This window comes from Anolis carolinensis, chromosome 1 (genome assembly GCF_035594765.1).
Source record: "Anolis carolinensis isolate JA03-04 chromosome 1, rAnoCar3.1.pri, whole genome shotgun sequence".
Lineage (NCBI taxonomy): Eukaryota > Metazoa > Chordata > Lepidosauria > Squamata > Dactyloidae > Anolis > Anolis carolinensis.
The window spans coordinates 213030275-213049749 of record NC_085841.1 but is presented as its reverse complement, the minus strand read 5'-3'; the positions used below and the strand labels follow the sequence as shown (position 1 = coordinate 213049749).

Genomic DNA, 19475 nt, shown 5'->3' with positions numbered 1-19475 from the left:
AAGACACCATCAAGTTTCTATTAAGGTAAAGGTAAAGGTTTCCCCTGACGTTAAATCCAGTCATGTCTGACTCTGGGGATTGGTGCTCATCTCCATTTCTAAGCCGAAGAGCCGGCATTATCCGTAGACACCTCCAAGGTCATGTGGCCGGCATGACTGCATGGCGCACTGTTACCTTCCCACCGGAGTGGTACCTATTGATCTACTCACATTGGCATGTTTTCGAACTGCTAGGTTGGCAGAAGCTGGAGCTAACAGTGGCCGCTCACGCCGCTCCCGGGATTTGAACCTGGGACCTTTCGGTCTGCAAGTTCAGCAGCTCAGCGCTTTAACACACTTCGCCACCGGGGCTCCTTCAAGATTCTATAAATGGCATAAAATTATGCCAGTGTGGCTACAATGGAGTTATGTTAGATTGCCTCATTGCCAAAAAGAATAAACGTAGGTACTTGCAGGGTTGTTGGTACTGGATTGTTTATTGGTCTAGATTGCTTTTGCATAACAGTGTAAGATACCATCTTGTGCATATCCTGAAAATGCACAGCGGCATTGATGCCAATGAAAGGCTTGATAGTAGAAATTCCTTTGTGTCCTAAAGTACCCTCAAAATGTGTCAAGTAAAATCTCAACTTTACTATTGCATATAGTAGAAAGCTTTCACACAGCAGCACTAAAGTAATGTGAAAATTATAATGCCACTCATATCTGAGAGCTGCAAGCTAACACATCTCCAGGATTCTGAGTTAGTTGCAATCTCTGATAACAAAGAGTCGGAATGGTAAGGTAATCTTGAAAAAGTGATGTGGAGACATACAAAAGAAAGATAATTATCTTGATCCTTTCTAAATGAGAAAAGTGGTACATCCACTCCAACAATTGGAGTGGATGTCATGATTTTTTTTTCAAAATCACACTCCCATTTGCACTATTGTCTGCAACGCATCATCACATACTATAACAACCCTATTTAAACGTTCAGTTTAATTTTAACCTCCACATGTGAACTGAGGGAGCATACTACTCTCTTTCTTGACTCCACTGTCACTCCCTTCCATTAAGAGCAATTATTTGAAGGGTGCATCCATCCCAGAGAAGACCCTGAAATTCAGGATTCTGCTTTGCATTTATTTATTTATTTATTACAGTACTTGTATCCCGTCCTTCTCACCCAATAGGGGACTTAAAGCATGTTGCTCATCATATGAAAAGGGTGTCAGTCCTTGGAAGCTATAGGACACAATGCAAGCTCACACAGGTAGTTCCATGGAAATGCTTTATTGAAATCCTTCTTGCCAAGATGAACTTAAAGCTAGTACTAACCCATTCCCGCCAAGACCCCAGCATATCAAACTACTACTCCCCCCAGCCCCCCTTCCACATTCACACCTATCTGTTGATAGTCCTTTCCTAGGCTTGAAAACCAGAGCAGGCCATAAATCAACCCTCCTAGCCAGGTGGCCCTTATTATTTAGGCTATCTCCACCCCCATTGCTCTGGCAGGATGGGAACAGTTCAGCTGGTGTGAATGCTGGGCGTTCACATCCTGACAAAAGGAGAGGGCTAGCATACTCTCTTTGTACTTGTTGACATTAATCCTGTCCCAAATTCTTGTACATAACAACAGTTTAGATTTCAGAAAAAGCTTAGATATGTATGTTTTTAGAAGATCCTAAGACAGTACATAGACCACAAGTAGGAGCCATGTGTTCCTCCAGATGTTGGAGGGCTGCAAGCTGCAGCATCTCGATCCTTACCCTGATGGCTAGGTCTGCTTGACATCTATATTTAGAAGACTGTGTGAATCCAACCATTTGCACAGAGAGTATGGACCCTCTTTTGTTGATTTCAGTGGAAAGTTTTGACAGGAAATTCTAGACATTTTTCTTTACTTTATTGGATCAGCATTAACTCATCCCTTCAGGTACAATTCAACTCTTTTGAACCAAATTACTTGTGAGAAGCATCCAAATGGTGCTTTGCTTGCATCCCTTAGCTCACATTAAGAAACATTGGGCAGTAGTGTCCAGGTTGTTCCAATCAGGGGTGATGAGGAGACAAGAATATAAGAGAATCGTAATGTGTAATCCTTGATGCTTTACTTATCTGGGAGTAGAACTATATAATAGGACTAGCTGTGCCCGGCCACGCGTTGCTGTGGCGTTGTCTGGTGGTGTTGGTGAGAAATTGTTGAGGTAGTGGTGGTATTGAATGTCTGTTGTATGGTTGTCTTTATGTTTAGTATGCACACTGAAGTGGATTATATGGCAGTGTGGAGTCAAGATAATCCAGTTCAAAGCAGATAATATAAGATTCTAAATGGGTTATATAGCTGTGTGGAAGGGCCTTGAGTCTACACTGCCATATAATCCAGTTAAAATCTGATAATCTGTGGAAGAGGCCTAAGTGAGGCCTAACTATGCCTGTCCCCTGGACTGAGTAGGTTGCTAGGAGACCAAGTGGGCGGAGCTTAGCCTTCAAACTGGCAGCAATTGGATAAAAACTATTATTCCTCTCCCTGTAATTAGGACTTTATTTTTCTTTTCTTTTTGTTGTATCAACCTAGAGCCATGAATGATGGGTTGTGTTGTCAAATTTCGAGGTTGGGGGGCCTGTAGTTTTGTTGTTTTGTCCGCTGCCCTGATGCCATCACTCTTTTATATCTATAGATAGAGACACCTTTGGTTTTTGGATACTTAAGTGTATAATTCTTATGAATCCCACCCAGTGTGAACAGTAGTAAGGAATTTGGGGAGATACAGTCTGAAACATCTGGAGAAGATTGATTTGCAAAAGTTCAGTTTCCTGAGCTAGAGTAACAGGTATATACAGTAGGGTCTCACTTATCCAAGCTAAACGGGCCGGCAGAAGCTTGGATAAGCGAATATCTTGGATAATAAGGAGGGATTAAGGAAAAGCCTATTAAACATCAAATGATTTTTGATTTTACAAATTAAGCATCAAAGCATCATGTTATACAACAAATTTGACAGAAAAAGTAGTTCAATACGCAGTAATGTTGTGTTGTAATGACTGTATTTACGAATTTAGCACTAAAATATCACGATATATTGAAAACATTGACTACAAAAATGCCTTGGATAATCCAGAAGCTTGGATAAGTGAGACTCTACTGTAACAGGAAACGGTTTGGAGATCTTCAAAGTTAACACTTCTTAGTTTTTAGACATTTATATTCTACCTTCAGGTATTTTTTAGTGTGCCTAAGATTAACTTTTCTTTACTGCCCTTGAAATTAGCTTGAAAGTATTTAATACTTATTTAACCATCCACTAATATGACACAAAAGGTGTCAGAAATAGTCAAAAACCTGAATGCAATGGCTCAGTGATATATACAAGGACTAGGAGGGCAACTATAATAATCAATACAGACAAATACTGTAGAAGGTAACAACAGAATATGAAAGACAAGGCCTTCATCCATAAGAGCTGAGAAATCAAAGGGAAATTTAAACCAAGAATGGGGATGCGTATGTAACACATTTTACATAACCAAATAGAAATAAAACGTTGGTGGAAACAATACACAGAAGGACTAGATAAAAGAAATGAAAAGATAACAGATTCTTCGAAGAAAGAGCTATATGATGATGAACCTCCCATTTTAGAAGATGGAGTAGAAGCTGCACTCAAATGACTTAGGAGAAATAAATCACCAGGAATGGCATACTAATTCAGCAGCTTCAAACAACAGAAACAGAATCTATTCTGGTTCTAACTAAAATCTGTCAACAAATATGGAAAACAAAACAATGGTGCACAGATTGAGCACACTCAATATACATTCCAATTCCTCAAAGAGGGACACCAGGGATTCCAGTAACCACATGATCATTGCATTACTCCCATGCTCAAAATTCTACAACAAAGACGTTTACCATATACGAAGCAAGAAATTCCAGGTGTCCAAGATATATTTAGGAAAGGAAGAGGCACCATGAATCATATTGCCCATATACTTTAGATAATAGTGAGCACCAAAAAATCGCAAATGAAAACCAACCCTTGCTTTATAAACTATAGAAACATCTTTGATTGTGTAAATCAGTGTGGTCCGACCGGCGGGCCACATGCTGCCCACCAATTCATTTTTGTTGGCCCTTGCCCTTCTTACTGGAAAAATATTTTAATGTAACATTTGGGGGGGGGGGGAATACCCTTAAAATAAAAAAACGAACTTTAAAAAAAGTTTACCCTTTTTACTGCTTTAACTTTTTGAATACAATATGTACTTCGTTTTCTTTCTGGAATGTCTTTGGCCCTCATATTTCTATACTGAAATTTGATTGCACCTCGGATAACTAAAGATTGGACCATATTGGTGTAAATCATGAAAAACTATTGATTCTTCTTAAAGAAATGATTGTGCCACAGCATTTGGTCATCCTGATTCATAACCTGTACTCATAACTCAGGCATGTTATACAAAACGTTTATTTTGTGTGCATGTGGGTGAAAGCCATCTTGATTTTTTAATATGAAATCCTTATAGAATAGTGTGTAAAAGATCAAGTTTTCAAAATGTTTTCTAGAAATGTGGGACAAAAATCCATAGAGGTCTCTTTTGCAAATGAGGATGAAAAATAAAGGTCTAATTTTGTTCAGTGGGAGTTTTTTCTGATGCATATTTACTCCCACTGAAATGTCTCCAAAATGAGGAAATACTTTTCTAGTAGCCGGTTTTCTGGAGACTAAAGATTTCTTGATTGCTAATTATTTTCCCTGCAAGACCTTCAGATCTATAACTTCACCTAATTTATCGCAGAGGAGTCTGAGATGATCCTATGACTTCCAAGACGATTTGAGGGAAATTGGAAGCATTTATAGACTGAAATGTCAAAATAGTATTCTAAAGCTATAGTGACTTGTGGGCCAGCTCCCAGAGTAAGAACAACAGACATTGAAGTCTCTTCTGAGCTGACCCCTAATAACAGATGCTTGTTCTGTTACCATCTGCACTAACTGCGGGCATTGGATGAGTTATTCCAATATGGAATGCACTGCAAGTAATGAAACACATATGGCACAGAAAACACAAGGCTGCAGCTACCAGGCCAGGACAAGGGGGACAGGCAGGCTTTTCAACTGGTAGCAGTGGTGATTGTGCCAATTACTCAAAAGGTTATGTAATGGGATGTAAGCCAACTTTCATCAGCGGAAGTTTGGGGTTTCAAGAGTGCGCTTGGATCTATGATGGGATTTGTGGCAGGGGTTGTCTTTGGAAACCTCTCTTTGTAAAAAGTCATGTTAGTAATTTCCAACCATTGGAGAAAAGACTTAAAAAGAGGAGGAGGAGACCAAATATCACACATTAGCATGATCAAAAGCAACACACATAAGCTACTGTTATGCTTATTTCAACTCCTTTATCAGGGATATTTCCAGATGCCACAGAGCTTCTGTTGTGGCTTGTTTCATGTTGCAACATTAAGCCTGTAGTGTTAGTAAAAGGAGCTCAGGTAGAGAGCATCAGCACATGCTCAGTCTTACTATGCCATCTTCAGTCTTCCACTTTGTGGTTGTTTGTCCTTGTGGTGCTGTGAGTTAGGGAAAATGTGGTCAATGAGTCATATGATACCCACAATGACATCTTAAAGTCCTCTAGTGCACCCTTGTCCATATTCCTCCCAAAACAGAAGAAACGACGATACAATTCAACATTGAGAACTGGCCCTCCAAGGTACCTTGAAGGGAATGTGAGCCCCCACTAACACATGTAGTAGCATACCGTTGCTATACTATGTAGGGAAGCATCTGAGGCTGGATTATTTGAGTCTCCACTACCAGATAACCTGGGATAAGCAGATAATCTGGAATCAGATCCTGGGATATCTGGCAGTGTAAATTCAGCCTGAGGTTTTTTCTACACTGCCAGTTAATCTAGGTTATCAAAGCAGAAAATCCACATGATCTGATTTGAACTGGATTATTCTCGTCTATGCTGCCGAAAGTGAGGAAGAGCTGAGGAGCCTTATCACCAAGGTGAAAGAAGAAAGTGCAAAAGCTGGGTTGCAGTTAAACATCAAGAAAACCAAGATTATGGCAACCAGACCGATTGACAACTGGCAAATAGAAGGAGAAAGCATGGAGGCAGTGACAGACTTTATATTTCTAGGCACGAAGATCACTGCAGATGCAGACTGCAGCCAGGAAATCAGATGACATTTACTTCTTGGGAGGAGAGCAATGGCCAACCTTGACAAAATAGTGAAGAGCAGAGACATCACACTGGCAACGAAGGTCTGCATTGTCAAAACAATGGTATTCCCCATAGTAACCTATGGATGCGAGAGCTGAACCATAAGGAAGGCTGAGAGAAAGAAGATAGATGCTTTTGAACTTTGGTGCTGGAGGAAAATCCTGAGAGTGCCTTGGACCCGCAAGAAGATCCAACCACATCATGAGAAAACAGGAAAGTTTGGAAAAGATTATGATGCTGGGGAAAATGGAAGGAAAAAGGAAGAGAGGCCGACCAAGGGCAAGATGGATGGACAGTATCCTTGAAGTGACTGGCATGAACTTGAAGGAACTGGGGGCAGCGACAGACAACAGGGAGCTCTGGTGCAGACTGGTCCATGAGGTCACGAAGAGTCGGAAATGACTGACCGAATAAAGAAGAAGAAGAAAAAGAAGAAGAAGAAGAAGAAGCCATATAATCCAGTTCAAAGCGGAAAGTGGATTTATACAGCTGTGTAGAAAGGGCCTCAGGCTGCATCTAAACTGGAATTAATACAGTTTGACACCATATTAACTGCCATGGCTCAATGCGATGGAATCATGGGAGTTGTGGTTTTTACAAGGTCTTTAACTATCTGCCAAATAGTGCTAGTGCCTTGACAAACTATAACTCCCATGATTCCATAGCATAAAGCTATGGCAGTTAAAGTGGTGTCTGACTTCATGAAGACGTTTACGTTTACTTCTTGGGAGGAGAGCAATGACCAATCTTGATAAAATAGTGAAGAGTAGAGACATCACACTGGCAACGAAGGTCCGCATAGTCAAAGCAATGGTATTCCCCATAGTAACCTATGGATGTGAGAACTGGACCATAAGGAAGGCTGAGCGAAGGAAGATAGATGCCTTCGAACTCTGGTGCTGGAGGAAAATCCTGAGAGTGCCTTGGACCGCAAGAAGATCCAACCAGTCCATCCTCCAGGAAATAATGCCTGGCTGCTCACTGGAGGGAAGGATATTAGAGGCAAAGCTGAAGTATTTTGGCCACATCATGAGGAGACAGGAAAGCTTGGAGAAGATCATGATGCTGGGGAAAATGGAAGGAAAAAGGAAGAGGGATCAACCAAGGTCGAGATGGATGGATAGTATCCTTGAAGTGACTGACTTGACCTTGAAGGAACTGGGGGTGGTGACAGCCGACAGGGAGCTCTGGCGTGGGCTGGTCCATGAGGTCAGGAAGAGCCGGAAGCGACTGAGCAAATAAACAACAACTTCATGAATCCTATAGTGTAGATGCACCCCTAGAAATCATTGCCACCCCACCACTTGCAATTTACATTTATCATGTATCAATCATTCCAGACACCTGTCACGTTGAAATGAGCCTCTGGCTAAAAGATACTTTGACATGGCCTAGCCCTGTACGCATATTTTAGAAATAGAGAAATCTGCCCATTTTTCTTCATCATCTCAATATTTTTAACATCAATCTTTCTGATTTATGAAGAATTGGAGTGAATCAGATAAAAAATCTTGCCCATCCATAATTGGAATGAAGTTGCTTGCTTTGCAAAGACTGTCAGTCTGTTTTTTAAAAATCCATGACAGTCCAAGAGGACATGAGCTGTAACACTTAAGTAAAGAACCAGCAGAGCAGAAATCTGGTCTTACTTGGGATCTACAAATCAGTCTGTTTCCCGTCAATGTCAGTTTCACAGATATTCAGTAATAAGCTTATTCCATTCTATATTATATGGATTTCTTTTTTAACCCATAGCTAACAACATCCTCAAGGAGCCTCGGTGGCGAAGTGTGTTAAAGCACTGAGCTGCTGAACTTGCAGACCGAAAGGTCGCAGGTTCAAATCCCGGGAGTGGAGTGAGTGCCCGCTGTTAGCTCCAGCTTCTGCCAACCTAGCAACATGCCAATGTGAGTAGATCAATAGTTACCACTCCGGTGGGAAGGTAACGGTGCTCCATGCAGTCATGCCAGCCACATGACCTTAGAGGTGTCTATGAACAATGCCGGCTCTTCAGCTTAGAAATGGAGATAAGAGTCAGACATGACTGGATTTAACATCAGGGGAAACCTTTACCTTTTACTAACAACATCCTCTTAGGTTATAGCTACACTCCAGAATCACTATGTCTACACTACAGTCTAACAACTCATTAACTGCCATGGCTCAGCTGCTCAACTTGATGACCGAAAGTTGACAGTTCAAAGCCGGGGAGCAGGTTGAGCTCCCGCTGTTAGCCCCAGCTTCTTCAAACCTAGCAGTTTGAAAACATGCAAATGTGAGTAGGTCAATAGGTACCGCTACTGCAGGAAGGTAACAGTGCTCCATGCAGTCATGCCAGCCCCATGACCTTGGAGGACAACACCGGCTCTTCGGCTTAGAAATGGAGACACAACTAGCCGGACACAACTAGACTTAATGTCAGGGGAAAACCTTTACCGTTACTATAGTTTTGAGAGATATCAAACCTTCTCTTTCAGAGAGCTCTGGTGCCACAACAAACTACAAATTTCAGGACTCCATAGGATGGAGCCATGGCAGGTAACATGTTGTTGAACTGCTAAAATTCTGCAGTGTGAACAGTTGATCAGTGAGTTCTGACAGGTTAAATCCAATCACAACAGCCAGACTAGTTACAGGAACATCTGGGAGTGAGCAAGCAATTGGTCACTCAGTTAGTTGCCAATTAGTTCCCTGGCAAAGTACAAGATGTTGGTTTTGTTGTTTAACAATGTTGTAGCCAGGGCTGTAGCCCCCCCCCCCTGATTTTTTTTTTTCTGACCATGGTCCTGGTTGTAGCACAGCTTCAACCACAATAAGGGCAAGTAATAAAATATATGATCCACTTGTTCATTTATTTTATTTGTATGTGCATTTTGCAGACTACGTCCCTCAACCATTGTCCTACTTCAGTCACATTCTTTTTCCTCATTCCTTCTTTCTGTTCTTTTACAGTCTCCTCAGAAAGTTCTCCTTTCCAGTTCTCTTCCCTGTTTTCCAATTTAAGAAGCCTGCCTCGATTAAATGGATTTTCCCCCTCCTTACCAGTCTCCAAAACCTAATTTCTGCCAGGGCTCACCAGGACTAGAATCTATTTTTGCTGCCAGAGCTCATCCTTGTAAGGAATTAATGAAGTATTAATTCCCATTAGAGCTCTAATTTAAAGACCATGTAGAGACAAGATTAAAACCACTTCATTTCCCAGAGTTGACTAAGAACAGGTTTATTATACTGATTCATTTATATATTTTCACAGGCACTGACTCTACCTGGCTATTAATTCAGTGTGGGTGCAGAAGAGGACAAAAGTTCAATCATTTTGCAAATGAGGTGTGTTAAGTATAGTGGGGTGTTTAAGGATGGGTGCTGTGAAAGGGAAGGAAAGAATGAGAGCTTTCTGGAATCAAGAGGACAGAAAGAAATGTGGAGGTAGAGCAGAACAGCTTACACGAGATGGAATTTGGTGAAAGAATATCCCTGCCTTAGAACCTCATCATAGGGCAGAAGGTCAATCCCGGCACCCCGCCCACAGTGACACTTCCCCATCACATATGGGGAAGCGTCAGCGCATTGCTTTCCCCCACACTGCCCTTATTGTTTTATTGGGTGCAGCATCAGTTCTGCCCCATTTGAGCCATGAAGCTCTGCCAGAAGCGAGCAAGCATGCACCATGGCATGGGGCTGCATTGATCAACTGGGATGAAAGCATCCTACAACACTGCCAAAGACTCGTCTGATGAGGTCGACAGTCACACAGTGTCACACAAATGACTGCTAGGAACCAAGTGCTCAAATTACAGTAAGGTAAAGGTAAAGGTTTCCCCTGACGTTAAGTCCAGTCGTGTTCGACTCTGGGGGTTGTTGCTCATCTCCATTTCTAAGCCGAAGAGCCGGCGTTGTCCGTAGACACCTCCAAGGTCATGTGGCCAGCATGACTGCATGGAACGCCATTACCTTCCCACTGGAGCGGTACCCATTGATCTACTCACATTGGCATGTTTTTGAACTGCTAGGTTGGTAGAAGCTGGATCTTAACAACGGGCGCTCACTCTGCTCCCCGGATTTTTACCTGGGACCTTTCGGTCTGCAAGTTCAGCAGCTCAGCGCTTTAACACACTGAGCCACCGGAGGCTCCCAAATTACAGTACAACCTCTGTATTTACAGAGAATGCATTTCAAGACACACACATATACACTATGGATACCTGTTATCATTAATAATACTGAACCTTACATTTTTATTCTTCTTGGGTTTATTATTTATTACAACATTTATATCCCGCCCTTCTCACCCGAGGGGGGACTCAGGGTGGCTTACAATAAACACACATATAAAAAATTATACAATACACTATAAATCAGATTAAAAATTAACTTACATCAACATTCATAAAAATATTCTAAAATACAAATGGGCGTGTTCAAATTCAAAAGACTGGGTCTGTCAATTGAGTTCCAGTGTACATAATAGTAATTAATGCTGCTGATTCTTATTCAAAAGCCTGGCCCCACAACCAAGTTTTAACCTTCCTACGGAAGGGTAGGACGGAGGGAGCCTGCCTGACTTCAATGGGGAGGGCGTTCCATAGGCGGGGAGCCACCACTGAAAAGGCCCTGTCTCTCGTCCCCGCCAGCCGCACCTGTGAGGCTGACGGGACCGCGAGCAAGGCCTCATCTGATGATCTTAAGCTTCGAGGTGGGTCATAGCGGGAGACATGTTTGGACAGATAAGCTGGGCCAGAACCATTTAGAGCTTTATAGGCTAAAGCCAGCACCTTGAATTGTGCTCGGTAGCTAATCAGCAGCCAGTGAAGCTGGCGTAAAAGAGGAGTGGTACGCTTCCTGTACGCCGCTCCAGTTATTAACCTGGCAGCCTCCCGTTGGACTAATTGAAGCTTCCGAACAGTCTTCAAAGGCAGCCCTACGTAGAGTGCGTTGCAGTAGTCTACACGGGATGTAACGAGAGTGTGGACCACCGTGGCCAAGTCTGGCTTCCCAAGGTACGGTCACAGCTGGCGCACAAGTTTTAACTGTGCAAAGGCTCCCCTAGCCACCGCTGAGACCTGGGGCTCAAGACTCAATGATGAGTCCAGGAGGACCCCCAGACTGCGCACCTGCGCCTTCAGGGGGAGTGTGACCCCATCCAACACAGGCTGTAACCCTATACCCTGTTTGGCCTTCCGACTGACTAGGAGGACCTCTGTCTTGTCTGGATTCAGTTTCAATTTGTTGGCCCTCATCCAGTCCGACACAGCGGCCAAGCACCGGTTCAGGACCTGAACAGCCTCCTTAGTGACAGGTGGGTCAGAAGCGTGTAATAGAATTGCACTGGAGGACCAAGAGAGGCCCACAAAAACTTCAAGATATTTGCGGGGTATGGATAAATGAAACCATGAATATTGAAGCCATAGATAAGGACACCTTGCCTTTATCCGCCTTCTCCACTGACTTAGCTGCTGTTGCATAGGGAACTGTATTAAACTGCTGTAGGTAACAGTCCCTGGTGGTGCAGTAGCTTAAACTGTTGAGCTGCTGAACTTGCTGACCGAAAGGTTGCTGGTTTGAATCCAGGGAGTGGAGTCTACAAACACTCTACACATGCACATGCTTTGCCAGGTGCCTTTCCCACTTAACATTAGTAGCACAATTATTCCTTTTTAATTGCCATGGTAAGATTCTGTACAATCCTGGGATTGGCAGTGTAGATTTTTATCTTCTTTTAAGATGCCAAACAACAAATCCTAGGATTCAATTGAATGTAGCCTTTATAGTTAAAGTTGAATCATAGCACTATAATTGTGTAGGGCAAACAGGGCCTGTGTTTCTGTGTTCTTTCTTCTTCCTCATCCAAACAAGATAATCTTTTTTTCTTCTTGGTGGGATTATTCCAGTTGTTGTACAATTCCACATCCATTAACACATAAACATTACTTTCCACTTTTTTTGTAGCACACTCTTAAGGTCATTGAACAAGACCTTCAACGTATGACTTCTATACTTGTTCGAAATTACGAGGCTGTAACTGAATGGAACAAAGAAGAGTCAGGAGACTGCAGCAAAAACTTGAGAGGAAGAGGTTTTGAACAGTGTCATGAGAAGCTATTGATGGAAGATTAAGCTCTTCCTACTTACAGCCCAAGGTCTAGTCTAGGCAATCACTCAGTGAATCTCAAAATCTTGGTTTATAATGTCTTCTTTCCACACTAATCGAGACACAGCTTCCTACCCCCCTGTTTTATTGCTCCCGTATAGTCAACCTTGCTCAGGGAAAATGGGGGCTAGGTGATTAAAAAGTGTTGCTTGTGAAATTGCTAGACTGTGAAATCACCTTTTTTTCAAGAAAAACAAGAAGGGAAATGTTCTTTTAAAGCTATTGCTTCAGAAATTAGAGGGGGAAGGTAGCAGAAAGTATAACAGGGAGATATAAGAACAAATAGAAACTTAACAATTTGGCCTAATGTGTTCAATGTCATAACCAGTGTTCAGTGACTATTAAATATCTTCTACATAATCCTTCATTGTGTTGAAGACTATTTTGCCATTTATACAAGACATACTGTTAGAGATTACCGTTTGTTAGCCTTCACTGGTTGCACCCGTAATATGGGACAATTTTAATCATGCCTGCCTCCCTGCTCACCTAGCTTACAGTAGGGTTTTTTTAAACGTTTCCACTCAGGATCCCTCTTGACAGAATAAATTTTTATATGACTTCAGGTATATGGGTATAAGGAACCCCGGTGGCGAAGTGTGTTAAAGCGCTGAGCTGCTGAACTTGCAAACCGAAAGGTCCCAGGTTCAAATCCCAGGAGCGGAGTGAGCGCCCGCTGTTAGCTCCAGCTTCTGCCAACCTAGCAGTTTGAAAACATGCCAGTGTGAGTAGATCAATAGGTACCACTCTGGCAGGAAGGTAACGGCGCTCCATGCAGTCATGCCAGCCACATGAGCTTGGAGGTGTCTACAGACAACGCCGGCTTTTCGGCTTAGAAATTGAGATGAGCACCAACCCCCAGAGTCAGACATGACTGGACTTAACGTCAGGGGAAACCCTTACCTTTACCTTTATATGGGTGTGTAAAATAGATATGAAAACTGACAATTTACAGATAATAAATGAACACTTTATGAAGTACAGGTAAAACATCTTCCGCAGAGTCCACTGTAAACACAGCAGAACAGATTTGTGTACATGTCTAAAACAGCCACTAGGTGATGTTCAGAAAACCTTTACTGTTGCCAAACTTTTCGAGACCCTAACATTGAGCTAAGACAGGGGTCCCCAAACTTTTTAAACAGGGGGCCAGTTCACGATCCTTCGGACTGTTGGCGGGCCGGACTATAGTTGGCCACTGAGCAATAATAATAATAATTAATAATAATAATAATAAAGAGGGTTGGAAGAGACCCTTTGGGCCATTGAATCCAACCCCCTTCTGCCTTTGTGCACTGAAAGCACAAGCAAAACATCCCTGACAGATGGCCACTCAGCCTCAATGTTAATAATAATAACAATAACAACAACAATAATAATAAATGTGCTGTGCCAAAAGATCTCAGCCGGCATTTGGAAACAATAGACACTGACAAAATTACGATCTGCCAACTACAGAAGGCCACCCTACTGGGATCTGCACGCATCATCCGAAAATACATCACACAGTCCTAGACACTTGGGAAGTGTTCGACTTGTGATTTTCTGAAACGAAATCCAGCAGATCTATCTTGTTTGCTGTGTCATACTTATAATAAAAAAGCGGGTTGGAAGAGACCCTTAGTCCAACCCCCTTCTGCCTCTGCGCATCAAAAGCACAAGCAAAGCATCCCTGACAGATGGCCACCCAGCCTCCATGATGATAATAATAATAATAATAATAATAATAATAATAATAATAATAATAATAAGGGTTGTAAGAGGAGAAGAGACCCCTTGGATCATTTAGCCCAGCCCCCTTCTGCCCTTATGCTGTGGGGGCCAGATAAATGGCTTCGATGGGCCGCATCTGGCCCCCGGGCCTTAGTTTGGGGACCCCTGAGCTAAGAGGACCCCACTTGGGGTCGGAACCAACTGATTAAGAAGCAGTGAATTACAGCACTGTTATGAGGAACCCCAGGTTCAAACCCTGGAAGTGGCGTGAGTGGCCGCTGTTAGCTCCAGCTCCTCCCAATCTAGCAGTTCAAAAACATGTCAGTGTGAGTAGATCAATAGGTATCGCTCAGGCGGGAAGGTAACGGCGCTCCATGCAGTCAAGCCGGCCGCATGACCTTGGAGGTGTCTACGGACAACGCCGGCTCTTCGGCTTAGAAATGGAGATGAGCACCAACCCCCAGAGTCAGACATGACTGGACTTAACGTCAGGGGAAACCTTTACCTTTACCTTATAAGGATGATGTGGTTAGGATGATGGGGAGGGGAGTTGGTAGCCCTCTGCATATCATTGGAACTGCAGCTCCCATCATTCCACTAGAAGGCCACCCAAATGATGTACTATGAAGTGCTTTGGGCTGCATTGAAAGCAGTCTCCCAGATGACACTGGAAGTCTTTGAGGGAAGGATAAAGGAGTATGTGGCCCCCTGTGGCTCAGTGTGTTAAAGCGCTGAGCTGCAGAACTTGCAGACCAAAACGTCACAGGTTCGAATCCAGGGAGCAGAATGAGCGCCCGCTGTCAGCCCCAGCTTCTGCCAACCTATCAGTTCGAAAACATGCCAATGTGAGTAGATCAATAGGTACCGCTCCGGCGGGAATGTAACGGCGCTCCATGCAGTCATGCCGGCCACATGACCTTGGAGGTGTCTACGAACAATGCCAGCTCTTTGGCTTAGAAATGGAGATGAGCACCAACCCCCAGAGTCGGACATGACTGGACTTAACGTCCGGGAAAACCTTTACCTTTACCTCACCTAAAGAAGTATTAAGTCCCATTGGTCTCACCAAAATAACATTTGTCTTAGCTGAAACATTGTCTCCTTAGTTAGTTAGTTAGTTCACTATCCAGGCAGAAATAATATTACTGCAGGACAAGGCATTTGCTGAGGAGGATTATTCCATCTGCCAATTCTAAGTACTGTAACCAGAGCAGTTCCCTTCTGGACACAAATAGCAGCGACTGTAGAGGAACAAGTAGTCCTTCACTGAGTAAGGATGAGAATATGAACCACGTTCAGGAAGTGCCCCACACACACACATACACACACTGGGGACTTTTATGTAAGGCCGATGCCAGGTTTAAATTACATAGCTACCATTCAGCTGTGGAGGAAACGTTTACTAAATTCTCATCATAGCATTTTATTTTTAAAACAACAGGTTTCATACCTTCTAACTATACCATTTCTGCTGGGGCAAATGCAATTTTCAGAGCCCCTTTTCAGAGCAGAGGGTCAGCCACTCTCAATGGTGTTAAAAAAATAGCTCTGTTTCTTTCTGTTTTCAAATCTGGGAGCAGGCAACACAAAAAAAAACCTGCTGGAAGACTATAGAAGCCTCTGTAATTTTTATGAACTTTTTATGAAGGCAATAAATAGCAGGAGGGAATGTAATGGCTGATGACATAAGTCGACATTTCTAGATCGGGTTGAGAAAGTGAAATCCAACATGATGCTTTGAATCAATCGATGGTATATTTCAAATGGATTGCATTTTGGCACACTGTGCCTTACCAACAAAAAGCTGAGCGTTGGTGCTAAAGTCCTAATTTGATTTTTTTGCCATTGCTTCATTATCCTGTCCACTGAAATTAGGTGAAATTTAGCTAGATATTGGGGGGAAAGTGTGTGCACAAGGCAGGGTAAATCAGGCAAGTTTGAGATCCAGATCCTCGCAGACTTTCACATAGATAGAACACATTTGTCTGGATTTTTAAAATGAAAAAATGTGCCACTTTAATGGCACATTGCTAGATTTGGTTAAGGGAACTACTGATACAAGAATATTGGAAGGTAGGGGTAGTTTTATGCAGGGGAAAACCTGATACTTGTGGATGAGTATGCCTTTATACTTCTAACCCTCAACTAAAAGTGTGTTTGGAGGCAGTTGCTTCCTGGATTATGAGTCCAGATGTGGGAAGGAGAATTTCAGATGCCAAGAGGCACATAATCCAGATATCCCAGGACACAACTTACCACTGAATCCCCAGAAGTTTTAGCACCACCAGTTCTGGTGTAAGACAATTACCGTCAAAAGGTCCTGGCTCAGGAGGAAAATCGGGCAAAAAAACTCAGTCTTGTGAGAGATGCAAAAAGCAAAGTTTATTTTCACCACAGCTGTGAGAAGGCGACAGCCATACATACCCCAGAGGGCTGTAACCATGCAAATGGCTGCTGCAACGTGTGCGTAGCAAACAAAGAATTTATATGTGTTGTCGAAGGCTTTCATGGCCGGGATCACAGGGTTGTTGTATGTCTTTCGGGCTGTGTGGCCATGTTCCAGAAGTATTCTCTCCTGACGTTTCGCCCACATCTATGGCAGGCATCCTCAGAGGTTGTGAGGTATGGTATGGAGGTATGAACCTCTGAGGATGCCTGCCATAGATGTGGGCGAAACATCAGGAGAGAATACTTCTGGAACATGGCCACACAGCCCGAAAGACATACAACAACCAAAAAATTTATACCTTTGGCTTATCTAAAATTGACCAGTGGCTGCGGGTCTTCCTCACCTTCTACACCCACTTGGCATAAGTGATACCTGTGACCTCACTTGTTGACTTCAAGCTAACTTTTGGTCTTTGAACTTTCTGGAGAAAGGCATCAGCTCACAGGAAGGGAGTCAAAGCTACATAGGCAAAAGTTTACTATTTTCTGGTTTATGGTCCCTTCGCTGGCACTGAAGGAGGGGGGAAGGTCAGTTGTCTTGGACAAGATGGAGAGGGGGACTTGTGGAAATGGATAAATTTTTGCAAACATTTTGGAAGGATGGTGTTTGGACAGGGCAGAATGCATGTGTTGAAGTCTGTTGCTGTTGGAGGCAATATTCCTGAGTAATTTCCAATGAGAGAAGTGACTTTCTTTTAATGGGAGATATGCTGTCATTCTTAAATCCTGACTTCTCATATTATGTAAGGGGGAGGGCAAAACATTGTCCATTGGTTTGGGGAAATCACTTTGTGTGTGCCTAGAGGTCCACTAGTATTCACGCCTTCCAACATTTTACAGATGAAAACTGGGACACATGTGGCCAAGCAACAGAGGGTGGCCAAGATGGCAAACATTGTCAGTGATGAAGAACAAACAATCTAGAAAAAGCTGCAGCAGTTTGCTTTTGTCAGAACTTATTAGAAAGGGCAGGATTCTGCTTCTTCCTCTCCTCCCTGCTGAATCAGTTGAGTGCAAATTACATTTTTATTTTGAATTGAGTTTGCAGCAGTGGAAATGAACTGATGACAAATTAAGGAAATTGGAAAGGAAAGAGAAACTGAAACATTTTTATGCAGAAGATTGGTCAGAGCTGTCTTGCTAAATTGGGACAGTTGATGTGTATGGTTATTGTATTGTCGAAGGCTTTCATGGCTGGAGTCACTGGGTTACTGTGAGTCTTTCGGGCTGTATGGCCATGTTCCAGAATCTCTCCCTCCTGATGTTTCACCCACATCTGTGGCAGGCATCCTCAGAGGTTGTGGGGCATGTTGGAAACTAGGCAAGGGAAGTTTATATATCTGTGTAAGGTCCAGGGTGGGAGAAAGAACTCTTGTCTGCTGGAGGTAGGTGTGGATATTGTAATTAATCACCTTGATTTGATAGCCCTGTGGCCTCAAGGCGTGGCTGCTTCCAGCCTGGGGGAATCCTTTGTTTGGAGGTTTTAGCTATCCCTGATTGTTTCATGTCTGGAATTCCCCCGTTTTCATAGTGTTGTTCCTTATTTACTGTTCTGATTTTAGAGTTTTTTAAATACTGGTAGCCAGATTTTGTTCATTTTGATGGTTTCCTCCTTTTTGTTGAAATTGTCCACATGCTTGTGGATTTCAGTGTCTTCTCTGTGTAGTCTGACATGGTGGTTGTTAGAATCGTCCATCATTTCAGTGTTCTCAAATAATATACTGTGTCCAGGTTGGATCATCAAGTGCTCTGCTGTGGCTGACTTCTCTGGTTGAGTTAGTCTGCAGTGCCTTTCATGTTCCTTGACTAGTGTTTGGGCAATGCTGCTATGTTTGGTGGTCCCTATGTAGACTTATCCATACCTGCATGGTATAAGGTAGACTCCTGCAGAGGTGAGAGGATCCCCCTTGTCCTTCGCTGAACATAGCGTTTGTTGGATTTTCTTAGTGGGTCTGTAGATAGTTTGTAGGTGGGTATGGTTATTGCTTAATGGTAATTTCTGCTTAAGGATTCTTCATTTGTTGAGGTCCAGCTAGTTTTTTTTTGTTAATTCCAAAGACTGTTGACTCTCAATTCACTTATGGGGATTGGTAGGTGTGGATAAATGGAGTTTCTGGTTACTTGAGAGGTACTATTAAAATAGGTCTAATACTATACTGTATATTATATCATACCACAAATTCTGTATTGACATGATATTGTTACTGAAACACAGTAATTGAAAGCAAATAAAGACAAACTTATTGTAATATAGTTTTACTGTATGCTTATTATCAAAATACAGTAGAGTCTCACTTATCCAACCTTTGCTTATCTACCATTCTGTATTATCCAGCACAGTTTGTCTTTTAGTAGTCAATTTTTGTAGTCAATGTTTTCAATACATTGTGATGTTTTGGGGCTAAATTTATAAATACAGTAATTACTACATAATGTTACCATGTATTTAACTGCTTTTTCTGTCAATTTGTTTAACATTTTATTTATTTATTTTTATTTACAGTATTTATATTCTGCCCTTCTCACCCCGAAGGGGACTCAGGGCAGATCACATTATATACATATAGGGCAAACATTCAATGCCTATATACACATAGAACCGAGACAGAAACAGACAGACGCAGAGGCAATTTAACCTTCTCCTGAGGGGATGTTCAATTCTGGCCACAGGGGGAGCAGCTGCTTCATCATCCACTTGTGACGGCACTTCCTCATTACAACGTAATAAATTAGTTAAATTTCCCTCCCCACTTTATAAGTGGCACCTTATTTCTTACTTGATAGATGCAACTATCTTTCGGGTTGCTAGGTCAGCAACGAGCAGGGGCTATTTTTTTATTTTTAATTGATGGGTGCTCACCCCGCCACGGGCTGGCCTCGAACTCATGACCTCATGGTTAGAGTGATTTAGTGCAGCAGGCTGTTCACCAGCCTGCACCACAGCCCG

The 19475-nt window shown here is 42.6% G+C and overlaps 1 protein-coding gene across 6 annotated transcripts in view; it reads left to right on the top strand.

Annotated features, from left to right (window-relative positions):
• b3galt1 (beta-1,3-galactosyltransferase 1) overlaps window positions 1-19475 on the top strand; it is a 538987-nt gene that overhangs the window by 469060 nt on the left and 50452 nt on the right. The gene's annotated exons all lie outside the window — the stretch shown is intronic.